Source organism: Ovis aries, chromosome 3 (assembly GCF_016772045.2).
Source record: "Ovis aries strain OAR_USU_Benz2616 breed Rambouillet chromosome 3, ARS-UI_Ramb_v3.0, whole genome shotgun sequence".
NCBI lineage: Eukaryota > Metazoa > Chordata > Mammalia > Artiodactyla > Bovidae > Ovis > Ovis aries.
The window spans coordinates 181,448,117-181,472,341 of record NC_056056.1 but is presented as its reverse complement, the minus strand read 5'-3'; the positions used below and the strand labels follow the sequence as shown (position 1 = coordinate 181,472,341).

Sequence of the window (24,225 nt, the reverse complement as noted above, 5' to 3'; positions counted from 1 at the left end):
CCCTAGGCCTGGTCAGGGAGCTCAGGGTCCTGTGTGTGTGTGTGTGTGTGTGTGTGTGTGTGTGTGTGTGTGTGTGTGTGTATGTATTAGCTCTGTCTGGGCTCCATTGTAGGGAGAAAGGTGCTGTACTTCTGGACCTGCGCTAATCTGCAGGGTTGCCACTAGCCACGTATGGCCATTTAAATCTAAATTAATAAAATAAAAATTAAAAATGCAGTCCCTGAGTCCCACTAGCCACAATTTCAAGCACTCAGTGGCCACATGTGGTTAGTGGTTACTGTATTGGATGATGCAGATATATAATCTTTCCACCGCCACAGAAAGTTCTGTTGGATGGCACTCATCTAGAGAAAGCTTAGTTGGGTGTCCAGATCATGTGAACCACCATGACCCTAGTTAGCCTAGGTCAATTCCATCTTCTACCTGGTGGCAGTGACTAAGTTAAGAGTCTGAAAGTCTTGCCAATTTATGTCTGCCTGCTAAGGACAAAGCCTCTGAAGGGAGACTCTTAGAATGGATTCAGAGCTTAAAGTAATCTCAGAGCTAATCCACCAGACTTGGAGGTTCCAAGGGGAAGGGAGTGCCCTCGTGGTGACTCCCAGCACTGTGCTGGAGACAGGGCTGCTTCTGTTATTCTCATATCACAGAGGAGGAAACTGAGGCTCAGAGGGGCTTCCCAGGTGGCGCTAGTGGTGAAGAACCTGCCTGCCAGGAGACCTAAGAGATGCAGATTCGATCCCTCGGTGGGGAAGATCCTCTGGAGGGAGACAGGGCAACCCGTTTCAGTATTCTTGCCTGGAGAACCCCATGGACAGAGGGGCCTGGTGGGCTACAGCCCATAGGCTCTCACAGTCAGACAACGACCAAAGCCACTTAGCACCCATGGGGGCACGAGGCTGAGAGACAGGTGTGACTTGTTCTTTGGCAGAGGAATAGTAAAGTCACGCAAACTGAACCAGAACAGACTGTTTTGCTGTCTTGTATTCCTTGGAATCATTGCTGAGGTTTTTGGGCCGGAGCAGAATTGGTGGAACTCCTCCAGTGCCCTCCTGGCAGGCCTCTGCACCCGCAGAGCCTCAGCCATAAGGGTAGATTGGGGAGCTTTCTGCTGTTGCTCCCTAGATCCACCAGAGGGCGCAGAGGCTGTTGTGCGTCCGCCTGAGGTGGGCGGTGCGGTGCGCGAGTCCTTCCTTCTAGCAAGGACTCTGGGCTGGGACCCTGCTTCTCGCCTGGCCCTGTGCAGGGCCATATGGTCCATATGGTCCCTGACCTCTAGGAGAGCTCAGTTTAGAGGGCAGAGACAACATAATGGCTTGTTTGGGTCTGCAGCAAGGGGCCTTGAAGGGTGGATAGGAGTGTGCCAGCCAGCTTGGAGTGCAGTTGCGGAGGGCAGAAGTGGGACATTCAACAGTTTTGCTCCTACTCAGAGAAACCGTGACCTCGGTGGCCTAATTTTCAGAGCTTGCCTGCCCTCCTTGCCTCATCCTGGACCTGCTTTTCGGTTTTCAGTTGACAGAATAGAGGGATTTCTGAACAGATTCTTTATGCTCTAGTGACACCTAAACTCCGAGGAGTTCCTCGCACACACCAGGTGGTCTCATGCCTCTGTGCCCTTGCACATGATGTTCCCACAGTCTGAGACACCCTCCTCCACCTTCTTCAGTTGACCAGGTCCTACTCATCCGTTGATTTAGCTCAGGCAATGGCTTTTTCCAGAGAGTCTCTTCCATTCCTGGCCCGGATGAGATGCTTCTTCTGGGAGTTCCTGCAGTCCATTTTGCTGTGCACGACTTGAGGACTGGCACTGGCGCAAGGGGCCCCATAAAAGTGATTGAGACGCCTAAGGCCTGTCCCGAGCAGAGCTTCAGCCAGTAGGTGTGCCGGCCCAGGGGCCAAGGAGGGGCCTGTTTCTTTCTGCACGGGAAGGACATAAGCCAAATCTTCTCACTGGATGCTTGTGTACCAAGTGTGTGTGTGTGTGTGTGTGTGTGTGCGTGTGTGTGTGTGTGTGTGTGTGTGTGTAGGGTGGGGGGTTATAGGGCCCGCATGCCAGAGCTTCTTCCTGCATCTCCTCCCTCTGTGTTTATGTGGGGGACAGTGGCTAGGGAGAGGTTAGGGCTCGAAGGCCTTAGGAAGCATCTCTGGGCTGCAGCAGAGCCCAGTGCGCCCCTGGCCATACTTCGCGAGGGCTGGGGAAAGGTAGTGAGCACCGCCCAGAGTCCTGGTCCAAGGACAGAGAGACCTGGAGTCTAGTAGTACTGTCTCTGCTACCAAGCTGGCTTCTGACCTTGGGGGATTCCCTGCGCTCCGCAAGCCTCAGTTGTCTTGCCTGTAAAATGGGAACGCACCAGCCACACTCCTCCAGTTGCCAGGGGTTGAACACAGGACTGGCGATCGGGGAGAGGGCTGCTGGGGATGGGGTGTGGGGAGCGGGGGATGGGGGGTTCCACTGCTGGGTTCGGGGGAGTCCAGGGGCTGCAGGCGTCTTCGGGCGGGCGCTGGGGGGCGCCGCGCACCTAGGGCGGCTCGCCCCTCCGTAAGTTTGCCTCCAGCTGTTGAATGCGCCCGGGGCGGCGGTGGGACCGGGTCCCCGCAGGGTCAGCGGGGCCGGGGGCCAGGGCGTGCTCGGGACTTAGTCGTCTGCGGGGCCTCGGCTGGCAGCGGCCGAGCCCGGCGCGGCCCCGGCCCGGCGGGCGTGTGTCTGTGAGCGTGCGTGTGTCCGCGGCGGCATCGAGCCTGGAGAGGGGGCGGGAGGGGTCTCGCTGCGGCGAGGCCTGCGGAGGGCGCGGGCGCGGGCGCGGGTGGCGAGGGCGGCGGACAGCCCGCGGCCGCGGCCCCTGACGCACGCTGCGCTCCAGCCCCCTCCCGGGCGCGGGCCCCGGCGGGGCAGAGGCGCGAGGCGGGCGGCGGGGTCTGCGCGCACCCGGCGGCGGCTCGCAGACACACCGGCCGCGCCACAGACACACGCCACGCACCGAGCCCGCCGGGCGCCGAGCGCATCGCCCCGCGCCCGCACTCGCACTCACACTCACACTCGTGCGCAGGCCCCGCAGCCGCCGCGATCGGAGGCGGTACTCGGCCTGGAGCCCAGCAGGGGCCGGAGGTGAGTGAATTCCTTCGGATCTGAGAGCCCGCGGCCGGCCCAGACTGTGGGAGTGGGCGCTGGGACCGGAGGACACCCGCTCCGCCATGGGGGTGGGGCTTGGAGGAGAACTCAGCCGGGGGAGGTTGAGACGGGGAAAGCCACCCCCGGCGCCTCCTGGGTCGGGGGATCCCCGTGAGACGCCCCCCCTACCCCTCCTCCGGGAGGACCACCCTGTGCAGGGCTGGGGGTGGTGGACGGAGGCGGGGTGGGAGGACAAGGAGGACGGTCGGTGAGGTGAGCAGTTTCGGGGGGTGGTGCAGAGGTTTGATGGTGGACGGTCGTGCCAACCAGTACAACAGCGCGCCTCTCTGCCCCCATCTTTGCGATTCGGGGGCCCTCACACCCCTCTTTCAGGGAGTGGTGCGGGGGTCAAGGAATTCATCTTCTAGCTGGTAAGGGGGAGTTGATTGGTGCGGGATGACAGCTGAGGTGGGGGGGGTGGGAGCTAGGGTGGGGCTTTACTCCCCTTCCCCGAAGGAGGGCGACGGTTTGGTAAGAGGACCAGAATTGGGGAGTGGGGGCTTCCAGGGGGTGGGGACCTTTGCGAAGGCTTTACCCCTTCCTCTGATGGCGCTGGTGTGGGGCAAGCAGGGAGGCAGCAGAAATCGACAGACTGCAGCTCTGGCAGGGCCAGGGCCAATGCTGGTGTGTGTGTGTGTGTGTGTGTGTGTCTTCCAACAACTGGCAGAAGAGGGGGGCAAGGGGTGGGTGTGTTGGTTGGTAAGATGATGTGTGCACGTGGGGAAGGATGTGTGTTCTGTGTGCGCACACAAGGCTGTGTGCAGGGATGGACTCCGCTCTGTCTGCACACACACACACACACGCGTGCGCACGCACACGCACACACACACACACACGCACACACACACTCTCTCTCTCTCTCTCTCTCTCTCTCTGTCCGTGGTCTAGCAGAATATTTGGAGGGGAGAAGGCTGTGTGTTTTTCTATGTGTGCACTGGGGGAGCTTGTGTCCAGGACAGAGATGGCCAGATTGTGGTGTGTCAGGCGTGCCCAAGAAGGGAGATGACTGGGATGGTGGTGCTGACCCTCGCTGGGTTCAGCTCCGGAGGAACGTGGTACGTGGTACTTGAAGGCACTTTCTGCAGCTCTGGGCTCCCTGCTGTGTCCCTTCCACCTGGACCCCTCCCACCCAAGTGCCTGCCTTTGGAGGGCGCTTGGATCCCCTTGCCGAGACACAGGTGTTGGACTGGAGTGTGTGTGTGTGTGTGTGTGTGTGTGTGTGTGGGCTGCGGCTGTTGCTGTCAGCAGGCCAGGCTGTCGGAGGAGAGAAGGGGGGAGGAGGGGGTGCTGGCAGCACCTGGAGGGATGTGGTGGAAGCTGCAGGCCCCAGGCTACCAGATTTAGTTATGGAGGAGGGACATTTTCATCTGGGGAGCGGCCTGGCGGGAGAGTATTTGCATGTGCCTATGTGTGTGTGCCTGGCTCACACATCTGTTCTCAGAGCCTGTGGGCACCTGTGGGACGTGTCATGTCTAGGCCATCAGCAGGGCATGTGGGTCCACATATACGTGTAAACATGTGTCCGGGGAGAGTAACCCCTGTGCCTGCACACATGCACACACACAGGTGCTGTCTGTAAATGCCTGTCCTGAGAGAGCTGTGTGCACCAGCGGGAACTCTGGGCCATCAAACCTGGGGCAAGAAGGAAGCAGAGTAACTGAAGGGGGTCTCAGGGAGAAGTGTGTTTGTGTGACGTCAGTGAGGATCTCTGGGTGTGACGTCAGCTCCAGGTTGCCAGTGACGTCACTGGGACAGCGGTGTGAGAGGTCACCCCCAAGGACCGGGATGATATCAATGGGCAGGTGAGGGAGGTGTCACTGTGAGGGTGTGTGGTTCATCGGGGTCACGTCCCTGTGTTTTGAGAGATGAGAAGGGGAGAGGGGTGGAGCTTTGGAGTGAGCAGTCCTTCCCAAGAAGCCCCATTTCCTGAGTGGATGTGGGACCCATTTCCATAAGGCCTGCCCCCACCAATGGCACATCTCTGCTACCTCCCCCTACCCATGTCCCCTCTCTCCCCTCTGCCTGGGACCCCTTTTCTCTACTCCATCCTAGTCAGGCCACACAGAACCTCAGGTGAGTGTGTTCTGGTGGGTGAACATGTGTGTGTGTGTGTGTGTGTGTGTGAGTGCAGATGACAAGACAACAGAAAACAGCCATAGTGAGGGAACCAGAGGCCTTTGGCTTTCACTCCATGTTGCCGCTCTGTGTTTTGTGATATAGACATTCCTGTCCTCTCTCTGGGCCTTCAGTTCTCATCTGTCACCTGGGAGGTGGTTAGGGACTTGAGGGAGGAATTACAGGAGGCAGAGGGCTTCTGAGGAGCCAGATGTCCAGCACATGGTAGAAGTGAGCCCCGTCCCTTGGCCTTCTGTCCCCCCCCTCCCCCCGCCCCACCTAGAGCAACTGTTCCCCTGTTTTGCTTTAAGTCGAACTTTGTCAAGAGCTTTGTTTTCTCTCCTTGGATCCTACGGCAGTCCTGTGAGGCTGGCAGGCTGGCTATTATGTGGCCATTTGCCAGATGAGCAAACTGAGGTCCAGAGGGTAGAGTAAGCTATTGTTGTTTCAATCCTTAGTAAGAACTCCCCTGCTGGTGGGTGTGGGGAGACCCCCATTGGATGGGCAGGGCACCTGCATTTAACAGAGGGACAGAGCTCTCTGCAGTGGGGAGAGGAGTGGGAAGTGTCAGGGTGGGGAGCCCAAGGCCGGGAGCTCGGTGGAGGAAGTGGAGGCCTCCTGACTTCAGTCCAGCACCCTCTTGTTCTGGCGCCCCAGGAGATTCCGAGGTGGCCCGACCGATAGGAACGGCTGCATGCAGCGCCAAGCCTCTTGTAGTAGGGTCGGCCTGGGGTGCTCATCGAGGGCTCTGAGCCTGCTCCCCAGGCTGGTTCCCTACCCCCTGAGGTCTGGCAGGGTGCCTGCTGTGGACGCAGTCCTCGTTCCAGTGACACCTCTGCTGTGTCCTGGCCGTGTGTGACGCAGGGATCAGCCTCCCCGTCTGTCTCCGAGGTGGTGGCTGCTTGCCTCCCAGGCTTACTGCTGAGCGGGAGAGAGTGGCGCCTCCCCGGGAAGTCGGGATAGTACCCATCATAGCTACTCTCACCACTTCAGCTCCAGTGCCCCCAAGCCGGGTCCTCCATCCTGCCACCCCCCTCCATGTCCCCCGCTCCAAAACTGCTGTGACAGCACGCTGTGCAGACCCGACAGCCAGGAAGCAGATTGCCTTGAACCCCAAGTCTCCTTAACAAGTCAGGCCTCTTTGGGGAAAGCTTTAATAGTCCAGGTTAACTCAATCCTCTGCCTCCTGCTGTCTCAGCCCAATCCCCTATTAAATTTGCCTTCTTCTGGCTCAATGAGCACCTGGGGCAGAGGCGCTATCACTAGTACTGGGGATGGTGTCTGGGAGGGATGGAATAATAGTATCTCCGCCTCCCCACCACCCCCAGTTCTGCAGACAGCCCCCAGGGAGGCCCTAGAGAGCCCCTGAGGACTGGGGAGAAACCTGGGAAAGTTTACACCCAGGGTGCCAGGGGAAGGGCGCTGGCTGCACGGTGCTGCTGACAGCAATAATTATAGTGATAATAATAATGATATTAGCTGATATTCATCGAGCCTGTACTGAGAGCCAGCCCTGGTGGGAAGCTCTTTATAGGCATACTCGTTTAATCCCACTAAGCCTTCTACACTACAATTGTTATTATTCCTCATTTCCCGGGCAAGAAACAGAGAGGTTACTGACCAGCTCTGGGCCACACAGCAGCAGAACCAGGACTGGAAGACCCATGGGTGTACTCTTTGCATTGTTAACCATTAACTGATGAAGCCTTTTGCTGGAGGACCCGGGGCATCTCGGGGTTCCCCTCTCTCTGAGACACCTCTCAGGGCCTCACTTTGCTTGTCTGGAAATAGGGGCAGTGACCCTGCTGTAGGGAAGCAGTGGGTGTGGCTGCAGGGACAGAGGCGCAATTAGGCTCCTAGGTCTCAGCCCCTGCTCCCCCTCACTCTATATTGACCTGTGACATTCTGGAAGGTAGGTCCTTGCTCCCAGATTCTCCCACAGTGCCTAGCACAGTGCTGGCTGCACAGCGGGTGCTCCTTAGGGGCTCCCCTGGGTAGTGGAGGGGATGCTGCTCTAGGATTATCATCTTCCGCAGGCCTGAGGCTGTCGAAGCCTCAGTTGGGGCCTCCTGGACCACTCCTCCTCCCTATCCCTATCTGACTTGTGGAAGAGCAGGAACTCAGGGTCCCCATTCTGCCTCTTTGTCTCCTTGATGTGTGTCCCAGGAAAGAGAGTTCACTTCCAGAAGGTTCTGTCTCTCAATGTAAAGTGGGGGTAGTGGTACTGAATTCCTAACTCGGGTTGGTTACATAAGGGAATGACAAGCATGTAGCATTGTGTCTGGCACATAGTAGGTGTCAATTAGATGATTTCCCTCCCCCTTCCCATCTGTCTCCTTTATTCATTCCTGGTTCCCTGGAATGGGGCTTGGGCTGTGTGTGTGTGTGTGTGTGTGTGTGTGTGTCCAGCCTTCTCTCTTTCAGCCTGTAGTTCCATTCCCTGAGATGCATAGAAATTGTTTTCTAGAGCCAGGCTGGGGTAGCCCGGGAAGCATGAGAAGAACCTGGGAGCAGCATACCTCCCAGTGGAGTGTACAGAGGGGCTGGGAGGGGAGCAGGGCATGTTTTTGTGGGTGTGTCTGTGTGTGTGCACCCTGGTCAGCACCTCTCTTGGGCAAGCAGGGAGCCATTCCCAAGGGCCCAGCCTCAAGGCTGACTTAGTTTCCCTCCTTGGCCTGTCTCTATCGCCTCTCTTCGCCTACAGTTCTCCTTGGGTCTGGGGGGAGACACAGGCTGTGGGGTCAGCCTGCCTGCCACCCTCCCTTCCCTGCCCTTGTCATTACCTGGAGCAGGTGCGGGGGGAGGTCTCCTGTTCCCACAATGTGTCAGCTCCAAACAGGCAGAGACTAGCAAGCCCTCAAAAGGTGCTTGTTGAACAACTTTCTTTCATCTACCAACTACTGAGAATGGGCTGATGTATTTTGTATTCAGTTCACACACACACACACACATACACACTATTATAAGGATGTCTCACCAGGTATAACTGCTGTGCCTGGGACTCAGACAGGAACTCCCAGAGATCAGTTCCTGTCCTGAGGAGACACGAGACACCCAGTTTGTCTGCCAGGTGCCTGGCATGAGGCCTGCACACAGTAGGGCTTGCTTGACGGGCTGTCCCTGTTAGTCTGTGACCCGGCAGACCAGGGACTGGTGCTGAGCCGGCCTTGGAAGCAGAGCTGGAGAGGTGGTGATGGCTTCCGCTTTGGGCACTGCAGAGTCCCCAGGATTGCACGCCCACTACGAGCCAGGCTCAGGGCAAAACACTGTCTATTATCTTGTTTAATTTTGGCTGGAGGATTGTGGAAGAGGTCCAGCTGGCCTCTGGGGTGGGGGCATGCCAGGTGGAGACCATGTGAGCTGAGGTCTGGAGGTAGGAAAGCCCGGAGTGGAATTTGGGACAGTGAGTCTGGACATGAAGTTTGGTGATCAACCACACAACAACCTAAATAACCCTAAAATCAGAGCTAAGAAATCCAGCATTATCCTTTCTGTCAGAGAGTATCAGAGTCTGTGGGTACTTATTTAGATGCAGATCCTCAGGCCCTGCTGGCAGAGATTTGGATTCAGTAGGGTTGATGGGGAGCCCAGGAACTTGAATTTTTTAGTGCATTTCCAGAAGATGAATTCACCCTGTTTGTGGGGTGGATGGCAGCTGAGGGGGCTGCTGCCTATTCCAGGGGATCTTCCGGACTCCTCCCACAACCTGGTAGGCATCAAAGCCATATCCGATTTCCAAAGGGGGCCTGAACACAGAGAATCTAGGCGCCCTCCCTTGGGTGACACAACATTAAGACCCAGGCTGATACTGACTAACACTGACTAATAACCTTCGTGGTCACTGACTGCTGTTCTAATAACCTTCGTGTTCACTGACTGCTGTTCTAAGCCTGTTCAAGGAGTCCTTCGTCAAACCCTCAGAACGACCCTCCGCATCCTCGCTGTTGCACAGAGGAGGGCTGGAGGCAGAGTATGGGTCACGGTTCAAGGCCTCACTGCTGGTAAAGAACTGAAGTGCGGTGGGATGGGGAGGGGAGGAAGTGAGGCTGGAGAGGGCCTGCCCCAGCATATTGGAAGGAGCGATGCCCTCCCGTCTCCTGCCTTTGGTGCGAGGACGCGGGTGGAGCTGAGCCTGCGGCTGTGCCTGTGAGCAGAGGCCAGAGGCGGGGGTGGAGTGCGGAGCGGAGCAGCCGGGAGGAGGAGGGTGGAGAGCCCGGAAGGCGTCCAGGAGGAGGCGGCGACGCAGAGTCGCGTAGCGGCGGCCGGAGGCTGTTCATCCGGTGGGCACTCTGGCCGAGGCAGGTCCGGGGCCTGGCGGGCGGCGGGGTGTCTCCGCCCAGGGGACGAGTCCCAGGCTGGCCCACGCGGTGTACCCGAGCCCCCTACTGGGCACGTGCGCGGCGGCGGGGCCGGAGCCAAAGCCGGAGGGGCGGGGGAGGAGGACGGAGGGGACAGGAGAGCCCACACGGCCTCCGCCGCCCCGCCGCCGCGGGGTCCCATCCCGGCCGCCCGCCGCTCAGCCGAGCCCCAGCCCCGCGCCGCCGGCCCGGCCGCGTTGGGCGGGTTTCCACCTTACTTCCCTGTGCTTAGAATTTGCAGCCGCATCTCCCGGCGCTCCAAGCCAATTTCACGGCCTCTGGGCTCCGCGCGGCGCGCGCGATCGTAAACCGGCCCGCGCCCACGGAAACCGGGCCAAGGGGGGCGACCGAAACGAGGACCCGCCGAGGCCCCGTGTTTCCGATGGGGTGTGTGGGTCAGGTGGGTGTGGGCCGGATGGGGCGCGCCTCTGAGCTGCCCTGGGAGAGATGGGCGGGGATGCAGGTGTGGCTATGTGTGTGCAGAGTGGCCCCCCAGTGTGAGCCAGCTTGGGGATGCACGTATGTGTTGGCCTGTGTGTGCCTACAGGGGCCCCAGTGGGCTTGTTTGGGTGTGTACGGGCTATGGTCCGCAGTGAGCAGGGGCCGGTGTGTTTCTGTGAGTGTATTGACCTGTGTCTGTGCAGGGTCTCAGGTGTGTTGAAACATGTGCCAGCCGCCAAGTTAGGGCAGACGCCCCAGTGTCTGGTTCTGTGGGCAGCTGGGTCCAGTACCTCAGGGTCTGTGTGTACACGTGTGTCTGAGGGAGAGTGAAATTCTGGGGGATTAGTTGCTGTCTGGGTGTGCCCCCTGGGTGCCGGTGTGTGTGTGAGGTTATAGTGTGTAGCCCATCCTTGCAGGGTGCGTCCCATCCCTGCTGGCCACTGGGTGCAGGGTCGTGTGAGCCTGGTAGCTGAGGAAAGAGTGTCCCTCCGGACCTGGAGCTGGAGCTAGCTGGCTGCTTCCTTATCCGCCTGGGCTGGGGGTGGTGGATTTGAGGCATCGCGGGGAGGGCGGATGGGAGGGGGGTTGGCCGAGTGTGTGTTTCTGTTTCATTGCTGCCACTGGCTGTCAGCACGCGGTGGGTCTACAATATGTTTGTGAATGGCCGTGTCGAGGGGGCCGAGGTGTGAGCCCCTGCCTGCGGGGGAGGGCCCAGGAGTACCATCTGGGCTGATGAGGTGTGGGGCCAGGCAGAGAGGGGCCTCCGCGGGACGGGATGAGCGTATGCATGTGCACGTGTGCGCACAGATGGAGGGCAGATTCGGCATGTCTCTCCGGGGTTTGTGAGTCTCTGCAGGTGGAGGTCAGGCAGGTACGTTGCTCTAAGGGTGTGTGAGCAGTGGGGCAGAGACACTACACCTGGCAGAGCACAAGTGGGGGGCCATAGGGGTGGGTGCTGGTCCTCTCAAAGTTCTGAACAAGAGATGTGCTGGGGTAGGGGAGGGGTGCTTGTTCCCTGCAGCAGAGAGGAAGAGGCCCAGCTGTAGAAGGGGGCGGGCTCAGTTGGTGTTGGGGTGACTAAGAAGAGGGTGGTGTGGTTGGAGAGGTGTGCGTGGGTACCAGGCATTAGGTCAGTGTGTGGTGCGTGTGGCCATCCCCACTTGGGTGTGTGTCTGTGATGGGGAGTGAGGTGTGGGGCTGGGACTATGACTTGGGAGGACCCTCCAGGCTGTGGGCCCAGCTAGGAGTGAAGGACATGGGAAGGGATGAGGTGGGTGGGAATGGGGGCCCTTCAGCTCCCAGAAAATCTCTCCATCTGTTGTTTGCACCTCCTGCCCAGGGGCCATGGAGAGACTGGAAGAAGCCTTGTGGCCCCCGCCCCTCTGCTCTTCTCACCGCTGCACCTTGTGGGGTGGGGTGGGGAGTCCCCGTCCTCTGTCTGAGTCTCGAGCCCCTTCCCCTCCCTGTCTCTTGCCCCGTCATCTTTCTGTCTCTGTCTCTCTGCTCTCATCGCCCCATCTCTCTGCCTCCATCTCTCTCCATCTCTGCCTCCATCTCCTTCCACTCCTTCCCTCCCTCTTCTCACACTGATATTCATTTGTGGTATATTCGGTTGCCATGGGAAACCTAAGAAAGAAGTGAGTGTACCCTTCAAGACTTCAGCATTTTTCCCTCCTCCCTCCCTCCTGCTGTCCCCCCCTCCCTCCTCTCCCTCCCTCCCCTTTCTCCCCTTGCCTCCTCCTCCTCCTCCTCACAGAAGGAGAGGACTTGGGTGAAGAGCTGCCGCCGCACCTGAGACCCCACTGCTGCCACCGCCGCTGCTGTTACCGTGGGGACCTGCCTGAGACCAGGCCAGGGACAGAGCTTCACTGGTCAGAGGGGCTCCTTCCACCTGCAGAGATCTGGTAAGAACAGGGTCCTTCTCACGGTGTGTGAGTGTGTGGCTGTGTGTGATCACGGCTCACATGACCTGGCCTTCAAAACCCGTGATGTGGCCCGGCCTCTGCCTCCTGTTCCCTCGCCCCTGCCCCCAGCTGCAGGCACCCCCACTCTGCTCCTCCCCAGCTTCCCTTCCACACGGCCTGTGAGGCAGCTGGCAGAACGGTGGGTCTTTGAGGGACTGGGCCAGTCCGCTGGGGAGGGTGGGGAGGAAGCCCCTGCTGGCTCAGAGATCCCACTCCTGCCCTGTAGCCCAGCTGAGAGCCTGAGCTGAGCCTGCCTGAGCCCCAGCAGGGCCGGGGGCATCTGTACCCCAGCTGAGGGTGAAAGAACTGGCTTCCAGGAGATGGCCTGGAAGATCATGGCCTCTTCTGCCTCAGGTGGGGGCCTTTCCATGTAGAGAAGGGCAAACTGAGGGGCTGGGAGTGAGCTGGGAGCAGAGAAGTGCCGGCGGCACCAGAACCAGGCCAGATCCAGTGTCATTGAACTTGGAAGGAGGCAGGGGAGCAGTCTGACACTAGGAGGCCACAGGCAGGGCAGCTGGCAGGAGCTGTCCCAGCTGGGGCTGGTGGCGGCCCTGGAGAGGAGAGGCCAAGCCTGTCACTGTCACCTGTGCTGGTGGTGGCCACGTGGAGGGAGTTGTTGTCCAGGCAGGGTGCTGAGTGATGGTGGTTGCCGTGGCAAGGGAGCTGCCTCTGTGGCATTGTGGTCTCCATGGAGAGAGGAGGAGACAGAGGGAGGAGGCTGGCTGTCTGGGCTTGGTGTTGGTGGTTGCTAAGGAGAGGGAGATGTTGTCTCTAAGATGCGGTGGTCCCCATGTGGAGGGGCTGTGGCTGGGCAAGGAGTTGGGGTTCCCCAGGGGAGGACTTGTGTTGGGTGCTCTGGAGGGGGCTTCTGCAGGGAGGGAGTGGGGGTGGTGGGTGCTCCATGGAGGGCCAGAGGAGGGGACGATGCGGGAGGGGCTACTGCTCTGGTCTTGGTGTTGCTGGCACAGGCTGAAGGAGGGTTTTTGGGGGCGGGAGTGAGGCACCCTGGGTGGGTCTGAGCTGTGCTCCCCGCTCCCATTGCCCGTCCTGTCCTGTCCAGACCAGACTGCGGCCCCTGCTGCACCCCTGGCCTCCCTTCTCCCGTGGCCTCCTCTTGCCAGGCCTCCTGCCCACCTCGTGGCCCAGTGCTCCTGCCTCTGCTCCTTGAGCCCTCTCCCTCTTCAGGGCCTCACTCATCCCTCATCTGGACACGTCCTCCCTGCTTGTCCCCAGATGACTTTGTCCCTATCCTTCGTGTTTGCTGAGCTCTGGGACGCCCAGCACTGATGCTTGCCTTTGAGGTATCAGAGAGGGGAAGAGACTCGCTCAAGGTCACACAGCACAGATGCCTTGGAACTGGGGTTTGATCCTGGGTGCCTGCCTCCCCAAAGGTCCAATTTTTTAGGCCTAACTCCTTCCTCCAGAGACTTCCTACCCCATTCAGAGTTGTCTCTCTTCCCTCAGTCCCCAGATCTTCTCCAGAAGCACACATTCCATTTAAATGTCACTAACAGGCAACACGAAAGAGCACAGAGTTTAAACCCTGACTCTGTGGCTTACAGCTGTTTGAGTCTGTGCCTCAGTTTCCCCTTCTGTAAGATGGAGATGATGCGTTTGCCTCTCAGGGTTGCTGTCACTTGAGATAACTTCTGGGATGCCCTGGTTCCTGGCATGCAGTAGACTCTCAGAAAGTAGTAGCTACCACCGTTATCATAATTCCTTTAAAGAATGACTTTTAAATGGTTTTCTTACTTGCCTGGGGTGGACAGGGTGACTTCTCACCAGAGATCTGCCTCATTTTGTCCTTGTCTGTGCTCCTTGAGCAGCGGAGGTGCTGACCTGACATCAAGGAAGCAGGAGGCGGGGCCTGGTTGTCAAGTCAGGATGGAGGCTGACTCCCTGTCCAGTGCTCCAGGCTGACTCCCTGTCTGATGCTCCCTGTCAGGTACTCCCTGCCTGCTCACTCCAGGGGCCTGGATGTGCACTTTAGTCATGTGGGCCTTGTACCCCTAGCTGTGCCGGGGTACCGCAGCCCTTTGGCTTCCTCCCCAGGGCCCGGGGTTCTGAGCCAGCTCAGCCACCCCTGGCTGGTGGTACCCTGGAAGTATCGGGGGAAAGCTGTCCTGTTAACCTTCTTGGCACCACCAGAGGACAAGCCAGGCAAGGGACTGAAAAAGATATACAAAGAGGGACATCTGAGGGGTCTGGGAAGTGACTAGCAGGATGTCTCTCCAGTGACAGAGATCTGAGTTCAGATCCTGCCTCTGCCACTGTCTAGGTGGGTGGGCCTGGCAACTTTTCTCTGCCTTTCTGGACCTCAGTTTCTTCATCTGTGTAATGGGCATAGTGAGAATCGTTAGACCACCTTGACGATGTGAGGCAGGGGAATGATGTTAAAACATACAGGGAGATGTTTCCTGGAGTGGCAGCGGCTCTTTCTAGAACCTGTCAGCCTTCTTCACCTTTCAGGCTGAGTTGGGTAAGAGGGGAGGGATTGGTCCTGGGTGGCCCCAAATGACAGAAGTGGGCCCAACCAGGTACAGACCTCTGTTAGTCACAGGAGACTTTGTGACAGCCAGAGCTGTCTTCGGATGGGGTGGAGGAGGAACCGAGTGCTCTAAGTGCAGTGGAACCACAGAAGATTGGCAGGGGCAAGAGCTGAGGATTACAAGACCCAGGTCCATGTCCTAATGTTGCCCTTTATGGGCTGCGGGATCTCGGGAGCCTCAGTTTCCCCACCTGCAAGATGGGAGGAATCATAATGGAACAAGGGTTCTGTTAAATGAGTTCAGATACGTGGAAGAGATCTAGGAGTCCCTTGAATCCTCACGGCATCTCATTTTCCAGAAGCAGAAAGAAAGCAAGGTTCAAGAAGCTTAAAGGGTTCATAGCAGTAATACTGACATCTGCTCTCTACCGATTTTCTGCTATGTGCCAGGCATTTTCCCACATGCTCCAGGTCTCATTGAATTCCCCAGCCTTTGCACTTGCTGTTCCTTCTACAGGAGTGACTGTTCCTTCTGTGCCCATTGCTGCTCCTCAGGCTTGTGGTATGGCCGTCTCCTGTTCTGGCTCATTGTCAACTCTTCAGGGAGCTCCCCCCACCCCCTACCCCCTGTTCATTGTTCTGGTTTTTTCTCTCTGTTTCCTTGTAACCCCTAATGCAGCCTATGCTATTTTGTTTATTTGCTTGTTTATTATCCTTGGGGCTTCTCCAGTGGCTGAGCGGTAAAGAATCCTCCTGCAGTGCAGGAGACACAGGAGATGTGAGTTTAATCGCTGGGTCTGGAAGACCGCCTGAAGGAAGGCATGGCAACCCACTCCAGTATTCTTGCTTGAAAAATCCTGTGGATAGAGGAGCCTGGTAGGCTACAGTCCAAAGGGTCGCAGAGTCTGATGTGACTGAGCTACTGAGCACTTATTATCTACCCTCCTACTGTCGTGGAGTATCAGCTCCATGAAGGTAGGAGCTTTTTCTGTCTTGTTCCCTGCTCTGTCCTTAGGGCCTTGAATGGAGCCTGGCACATAGTAGATGTTCAATAAATACATGGTGACAGCATGGATGGGTAACCTGCCAGCTACCCTGGAGGGTCATCTCATCATCCCCATTTTACACATGAGGAAAGTGGCTCTAGGGAAGGTTGGTAGTTGCCCATGGACGCACAACGGGAAGTAGGTGGCAGACCTGGCACTTGACCCCAGATTGGGCTGATTCCGGGTCAAGTCCTTTTCCTGCTATACCACACCTCCTTGCTGTGGGGAGCTTTGCATTTTTTAGGGTATGGAGTTTAGACTTTACTCCGAACACAGAGGCAGAATCACAGAAAGACCTTTAAGTAGGGAAGGCTCCTGCCAGAAGGAAAAGATTTTGGTAGCAGCCAGAATCGTCAAAAGAGATCAGTTCAGCTGCCCACTAGCTGTGTGGCCTTAGGCAAATTAATCACTTTGTGTCTCAGTTTACTTGTCCATAAAATGGGGATACTATCTTGGCTGATCTCAGCTGGCTTCAGGGAGGCAGTGGGCTTTGAGCTTTGGTTTGCAGACTTGCCTCCACAGTCCCCTCCCCAGGGTGGGAAAACAGCATCTGCTGAATCACCCCAGTCCACAGAGGCCCCACTGCCAGCCCTGAGGGGTTTGAGGTTTTGAGTTCCGAACAGGGGACTTTTTCTGTGCTTGGGACAGGCCATTTTCTGCCCTAGCAGCCTGGTCTTTCTAGTCCCACTCCACCCCTACTGCCCTTAGAAAAAGAGAGAGAAGATCAGAGAGGAGAGAGAAGGTTTTAATTGAGCACCTACTATGCACCAGGGCCATTCCTGTATGTATCCCCTTTCACAGTCGCAGCAACCCAGGCAGAGCAGGTTTGTTATACCCATTTTCCAAATGCCCAGACTCAGGCTTGGGGAAGTCTTCCACAGGGCAAGCGCAGGGATTTGAACCTAGGCTTGGAGGCTTCTGTCTCCTCTGTGTTGGAGGAGGGGAGAGAGTGATGAAAGTGTCTGGGGTGGGTCTGCTCTGGGGTTCCCTGGGGAGGGCTGTTGGTATTGGCCCTCCAGGATGGGAGCTTAGTGTGGCCCTGATTCCAGAGGCTGGACCTCAAGGGGTTGTGAATGGGCAGACTGCTCCCACCAACCCAACTCCCCCACCACCGAGTGCTGGCAGCCTCACTCACCCGAGAATAGATCTAGCCTTGTGTGTGGTTATCCCAGTGTCTCACTCAAGACCCCATTTGTTTGGGGAGGAGAAAGGGGGGTCTGTGGTACCCAACAGAGGTGGGATTCATGGACAAGAAAGGGGAGGGGGTAGCCTGCCTGGTACGGGCCAGGCCTGAACGAGTGCCAGGAGGGAGTGAGAGGAGGGGGCGTGGGCGTGGTCTGAGGTCCTGCTTGGGGCAGAGCCTTGGGCCAGGGGCTCTGTGGATGGAGGTGCAGGAGGAGGGGGTGGGAGTCCCGCTCTCATGACTCCTGGTCTGAAGGAAGGAGAGTGTGGTGGCCCTGTCCTCTGGGAGCCTCAGGTCTTAGGGGAGGTGGGGAGAGGCCAAGCCACCAGGATCCTTGTCTGAGGGAGACACAGCCCCAGTCTGAGGGTGGAAGCACTGTGGGTGTTTCTGGAACCATCTGCTTTCTGAGTGCAGGTAGAGAGGATGGTCCAACTGAGTGGAGTTTCCCTCAATTCTGGGAAGACTTCCTGGAAGAGGTGGTCCCTGAGGACTGAAAAGGGGTTGGATTCAAGGCGGGGCCTACAAGAGGGCCTGTTTTGTGGTTGGAAGCAAGGCCTGGTGAGTTAGGTCCTGATTCTGAGTGGTCATGTGTGCCTGAGTCTCAGTTTGCTTGTCTGTGAAATGGGGACACTGCCGGGCTCCCCGGATGGAGGGGATGGAATGAAATGGGGCTGGAGGGAGGAGCACAGAATAGGCCCACAGGGCTGTTGGGAGTTGAGTGAAGAGTTCCAGAAGCTGCCAAAAGCCCATGCCCTGACCCTCTGCCTCCACCCGTGGTCACAGCTCGGCTAACCCGGCTTCAAACTTTACAGGCATAAGAGGGAGGGCAGAGTCTAGGCTGAGCTCTTAGGTGGAGATAGGGCTCCTTCCTGCCTCTGACTTGCTGTGTGACTCTGCCTGCTCCTTCACTGTTTCTGGACCTCGAGGGTAGAGTTGGGGCCAGCTGAGGACCCTGAGCATCCTAGCAGGAGACAGACCACAGAAAAGGGTTGGCAGAACAGAGCAGGTACCCCAGGTCTTGGTGGCTCAGGGGCCCTGCAGCTCAGCAGAGCCTGGGGGAGCAAGGCCTTTCTTGCATTTGCCAGACACTCTAGGGTTCTGGCTTAGGGACAGCAGACCAGAACAGAGAAACTCCTGGGGCTGTAAAAGGGGGTGACACAGAGGTTGAGCATGTGGGTTCAGGTTTTAGGTCTTCCCCCAATTCTACCCATAAGTGCCTCAGTATTCTCACCTATAGAATGGAAATACATATAGTAACCACCTCATAAGGCTGATGCTATAAAGTGCTTAGCCCTGTGCCTGGCATACAGTGAGTACTCAATAAATGCTAACTCTGCTTCTTGGGTTTCCTGACAGCAGGCAGGCAAGGGCTTCATGGCCGTTCCAGCCACAACCTTTCAGGCTGTTGAGGACAGGCGGTGGCTTGTGGAATCCCAAAGCCTGGGATGCCAGGGCAGGAAATGTGGGGGTGTCTGCCACTGTAGCTCCTCCCACTCTCCCCAGTGCCTGCCGAGCAAGATGCTGTGGAAAGAGATAATGAGTTTTGGAGTAGGCAGCATGGGTTCCATCCCAGCTCATTCATCCGCTTGCTGGCTGCCTGGCTCTGGGCAGATCATTTTCTGAACCTTAGTGTCTCCATCTGTAAAATGGGATCAAAGGCTTTTGTGAGGATTAAAAGGCAGCGCCCATCCAGTCCTGTGCTGATGCTGTTGATACCTACTGCCTCCCATCCTCCTCCTCCTCTTCTGCTTACTGATTTGGTGCTGAGGTTGTTGGCAGGCGAGGAGCTTTGGAGATGGAACTCCCATCTTGGTTGAGATGGCATCTGACCCAGAAATTCTGTCCTGGACTTGGGAGGGAGCTTGAGGTGAGAGCTGTCCTTGGAGACCATCTGGGTCTCCAAGGCAGCTGCAGATGCTGAGGGCCCTGGGGACAGTGGGGAGGTGGGATTTGATGGGAAATCAGGACCCTACAACTCTGGAGGTTTCCCGCTAGAGGATCTGCACAAATACCTGCACCCACGGGCAGGCTGACGACCACAGAGGTACCGGCCCAGGGTCACCCTGCCCTGAGTGGCCGGGCTTGAAGGTAGAACATGGTCTGGCAACTTCTAACTTGGGCACTTTCATTTTCCATGGCACCTCTGGGCCAGGCTGAAATGGCTGCAGGTGGAACAGGGTCACCCAGGGCCTGGGCTGAGCTTTCTTAGCTCGGCCTCTGTCTCCTCTGTCAGTATCTGCCCACCCTCTGGCCTGCACCAACCCCCAGCAGCCTGACCTTCCCTGTCTGTTTGGGGCAGCCTTTGTATCCTTCCCTCAGCCACCTGAGGGAGACGGATGAACTAGAGCCAGGCGTGCGTGGGTGTGAGCACACGCACCCGGAGTGGTTTCGTGTGTTTGCAATGTGTTGGAGTGTGTGCATGTGAAAGGGCATGTGAGTGTGTGCACCCTCTTTCTAACTAGGGGCCTGACACGTGCTCTGGGACAGCTGCTGCCCCTGCATCACTGTGGGCCTTGCCCATGTTTCCTGGTACTACAGATACTTGAACACCAGCCTTTTGCCCATGCGGTTCGACTTGCCATCTCTACTCAGGAGGCTGTGACTGCGCGCTCCAGGCATCTCCCCTCGGGCACAGCAGGACCCATCCCAATCCACCTTGGCCTGGGGTCCCCTCACCCGGCTGTCCATGTTATGGGTGACTGGGTCAATTGCAGTTTTTCCACTTTCAGTAATAGTGCATGACTTCACATCCTCACCTCCCTCACCCAGCCGGCTGCCCTGTGACAGCCGACTTCCCTGTGCCCTCGTTTGTGGGGGTCTGCTGCCAGGGCTGAGTGTGGTCGGCTGTGCTCCACTGTGGGCTGAGGGTTTTAGGCAGGACCCCCATTCTGAATGGGTTTTCTTCCTGCAGGGCCCACTAGAGCCTGGAGAGCAGTGGTGTGTGGGGATCCCAAGCCAGGAGGTCCCTGGCTGTCCCCAGAGCAGGATGCCTGGATCAAGATGGCTGTAGCAGTGCTGGGGGCCAAGCCACCCCTTGCCATCCCTACCTGCTGGGTCCCAGGACCAAGGGAAACTGCTTTATGACCTGGCTGCCCAGGTCCCCTGAGTGGCCACAAGAGTGCCTGAAGCCTTCTGGAGCTGGGGGAGGGGCAGGTGGGTGAGTCCCAGCCCCCAGAAGGAGGAGATTCAGGAGGTGGGTACAGGGTCTAGAGGCTTGACCCCCAGGCTGCACTCTCACCCCCAGGGACCTGAGTCTGGTCAGTCCCAGAAATTCTTTGTTCTCTTGACTGAGCTGGAGACACCTCAGTGCTGTCAGGAGAGAGCTGGGCCCAGGGTTTGAGTGTCGTCTCTACCCCAACCCTCAGTGGGACCCAATTCTCAGGCTGCCCATGGAATCAAAGCGAGTCATTTATTCCTTTTATTTAACAACATCGATATAACATTTGGAGCTTCCCAGGTCGCGCTAGTTGTAAAGAACTCGTTTGCAGGTTCTTATGCAGGAGACAGAAGATCCCTGGGTTGAGAAAATCCCCTGGAGGAGGAAATGGCAACCCACCCCAGGATTCTTGCCTGGGAAATCTCGTGGACAGAGGAGCCTGGTGGGCTACAGACCATGGGACCGCAAAGAGTCAGACAGGACTGCATGACTGAACACACACACGCAGGTAACATTTACCTTGTGCAGGCGCTGTTTGAAGAACTTTATAAAAATCAAAAACTCACAACAATCCAGCGAAATACCATTATGCCCATTTTACAGATGGGGAAATCAAGGCCCCGAGAGGTTAAGGATTCTGCCATGGTCACACAGGGAGTCAGTGGTGCGACTGGGGTTGAGCCTGGGCCGTCCGGCTTCCGGGGCTGTCCCAACTGCTTTGCTGTGTGGCGTGCCCACGGTAGTCTGCAGAGGGCAGTGCTTGAACTGGCTCCCAGGCCAGCCTGGTCCCCTGGGCTGAGCATTGACAGTGGTCCAGGAAGCTGGTCTTGGCACCCAGTAGTTGTGGCAGCTTGGGGTCAGGCCAGATTTGAGTGTCTAGTGTATCATTTACTGAGTAAGGCACCTGCCCTCGCCGAGCCTCGGTTGCCCCATATGTAAAACAGGGTAACAGTGTCTACTTGGCAGGGCTGTTATGAGAATTTGGTGCAATGCGGCGTAGGGGGCACTCAGCACGTTGTGGCAGCTGTGATGGCCCCGTGACAGGGTGAGAGGGAGGCAGCTTAAGGGGTGCCCTGTGCCAGGAGAGAGGAGTGTGTGCCCTTGGGAGCCTGTGATTAGGAGAGGATGGGTCTGAGGGGATGTACCACCAGTCCCTCTCATCACTGGGGACACCTCCCACCTGGTGCAGCCGGCCCACCCGGGGCTGGGACACACACAGACACTCCCACCGTGGAGAGACAATGGAGCGTCCTCTCCTGTGAGGGCTGGGGTGAACGCCGGAGACCCTCTGGTCCTGCTCCCTCGGTGTTGCAAATGGGAAACTGAGGCCCAGAACAGAGAAGGGATTTGTACTGGGACCCACAGACAGTTCAGATTATCTGAAGTCATTGCTGAGCAGGGCCTTTTCTACGGAATGCAGCAGCAACCCTTCCTACAGTAGTCCTGTCCCGGCCACACTGGTTCACATTCTGTAGGGTCTATGCCCTGCAGGGGACTTTTCTCCAGCCTGCGCTCTGTGGCTCTGCTTACATCTGACTCCCCGGCTCGTCCACCACAGTGGGAGCCCTGTATCCCTAGCACAGTGGTGCATACGCAGTAGATGCTCAGTAAGCGATGGTTGAGGAATAAGCGACCTTAGGAGTGATCCCTCCAGCACTGTCTCCTGGGAGAGTCTGAATTTCAGCGGGCGGCGGAGAGTTGCCCAGGGCCAAGCTGGGAACTGCAGCCAGGCCTCCTGGCTCCCATCCTGAGCCCTCTGTGCATTCGTAAACAGATGCAACAGACACACACTCACACACACACTCCAAAATGCACACATACTCTATGCCATGATTCAAAAGCTTCACGCTGATCATTGCTCAATTTTCTAGCTTTTTAGCTTTAAAGTGTCCATCTGTCCATCTCTCTGCCAAGGCCGTGGGCTGGACACCTACTGAGGCACCTGCTCTGGGGCCTCCCCTACAGCCTGAGGCTGTCCCAGGAAGGGGCAGGGGTCCTGGAAGGGGGCCCTGGGAGGGTGTGATCTGTCCAAGTCACACCCCCGCCAAGGTACATTCCCTGCTGTGAACCCAGTGAATTCTCTGTGTCCCCTTCTTCCAGCCCCACCTCGAAGGCCCACCTGCCCAAGTCTTCTGGTCCCCACACCCCAACACTCAGCTGTCTTAGGCTTTGGGGGAAGGGGTGTCATTCCTGGGGACAAGACTCCACCTCTGCCTCCCCCGGGAAGTCTGCCCTAATGCCCGGGAGGATGGTAATTAGTATGAGGCAGGCTGATTAGCTCAGAAATTAAGTCTTTGTTTTCTTCACTACCCAGTTTCCCTAATTGAGCAGATGCAGAGCGGGGGAGGGGGAGGGACTGCCGGGTTGGTCACGGGGCTGGATGGGAGCACGCGTGGCTGTGTGCTCACTGCAGGGGTGGCAGGGGTGGGGGTGGGTGTGGCTGGGGGGCACGGTCGACTGGGGTGGCCTGGTGGAGGAATGCCAGGGCAGGTGTGCCTGTGGATGGGTGCCCAGGCTGCAACCGCCTGGTGGTTGCGTGGCCCTGGGAGGGCGTGACACCTGGGACCCCCTCTGTCAGAGCTCGTCTATATTCATTCCTTCCTGCAGGTCTTCACATCCAAAAATTAATCATAACTGCTGCTTTTATGGAGCACCTACTGTATACATTCCCTCGGCTAGATGCCTTTTGTATATTTCCTTGCTCTATCCTCAGATGATGGTGCAGGTAGGGGACCCTCATTTCTTCAGGCTCAGAATCTAAGGCTCAGGAGGTGAGGTGAATAATCTAAGGTCACACAGCTCAGAGCAGCCAGGGCAGGGTTCATACCCAGGCGGTCTCATGTGGCCCTGCCCTGGGCTGGGGGAGAGAGGATCCTCTGACCAGATGGTGGCCGGTCCAGGTCCTGGACACTATGGTGGGTGAGGCCTTTGTCCTTCTAAGTTAGATGGGGGCCAGTCCATCTACCTTCTTGGGTTGTGGGGAGGAGCAGTAACAGCAGCTGTATTGATTGAAGACTAAGTGATGATTTATGTAGTGCTTTCTGGGTGCCAGGCAGGTGACATATGCTTTACATGTTTTCACGTTCTATGCTCACAGTGATCCCAGGAACCATGGTAGACACCCTAATTACCCCATTTCACAGTCTCAAAAGAGGGGCCTCTCCTGGTCCCACTTAGTAAGGAGAGGACCCAGGATTTAGCCAGTTGCCATCTGACTCCAGGCCCTTCCTCCTTGATTGTGGCTGTGTGTGGTCTAAAACCCCTGTGAGGTGCCCTGTGCCTGGCAGGTGCTCAGCAAAGGTCAGTGGCTTCTACCCTCCCTGAAAGGGCTGGTTCCTGGAGAGCCTGTGTCTCTGGGGCTCAGCCTAAGGGTCCAGGGGGATGGCCCTTCTCATAATATCCTACCGGGCAGGTATTACTTTTATTTCCATTTTACAGATGGGGAAATTGAGGCTCAGAGAGGTGAAATGACTTTCCCAGGCTCTCACAGCTGGTGAGGTGAAGGGTCTGGGATTTGAACCTGGTTGGCCTGGGTCCTGGTGCAGCTCGGTGGCAGGCTCCCGAGCATGAGTGTCAGCTCCCAGCTGTGTCCATCCCTGAGGGCTGATCCTGCCTGCCTGGTCTCTGGGCGATCCCTCTGCTTCCCTGGTTCCTCTTAGCCCCATGTACAGGGGATGCCCAGTTCTCATCCTTCTCTGTGCCCTGCTTCTGGCTGTTGGGCAATGGGTATGGCTACCTGCTGACTGGACATGTCTTTTGGGGTGTCCCTCTGGCCCCCAAAACTCAGCTTGTCTGATGCAGGCTTTTCCTCTCTCCTCCTGCCTTCTGGCCCGTTAGCTCCTTCTCTGAAGTTCCCTGTTCCAGTGTGGGTATTGCCATCATTCAGCCAGCCACTTCAGCTAGCCACCTGGACCCGGAAGTCGTCTCTGAACTTCACCCCTGGCCTCTCAGCCTGTAGGTCACCAAGTCCTGTGCTCCGATTATCCCATTGCCTGTCCTCCCTGCTACCCTTATCTGCGTTGAGTCACCATCATGAGTCTAGACTATTGCAGCAGGCTCCTCAAAGGCCAGCTCTCATTTTCCCCAGTTTGTCCTGCACTCTTCTGTTGGCCTGGGCTCCCTAGCATGTCACTGGTTCCCTGTTGTCCTGGGGCTTAAGTCTAGGTTCCTTAGCCTAGCTTCTGAGACCTGCTGGACTTGGCCCAGCCACAGGGCTCCTGCCTCTGGGCTCCCTCTCCCTCTCCTATGCCGTGATCTTGTCTCCTGGCTTCATTCCAATTTCTCAGAAGTGCTACCTTCTGGGTAGC

The 24,225-nt window shown here is 57.5% G+C and overlaps 1 protein-coding gene across 3 annotated transcripts in view; it reads left to right on the top strand.

Annotated features, from left to right (window-relative positions):
• Nucleotides 1–2,888: 2,888 nt before the first annotated feature.
• ELFN2 (extracellular leucine rich repeat and fibronectin type III domain containing 2) overlaps nt 2,889–24,225 on the top strand; it is a 56,567-nt gene continuing 35,230 nt past the window's right edge. For 2 of the 3 annotated variants that reach the window (XM_027967764.3, XM_027967763.3), the window contains exons 1-2: nt 2,889–3,103; nt 11,837–11,984. The gene's annotated coding sequence lies outside the window, so the exon portion shown is untranslated. Of the gene's footprint in view, nt 9,283–11,836; nt 11,985–24,225 lie in introns of all 3 variants that reach the window. The other variant, XM_060414178.1, reaches the window with a different exon arrangement.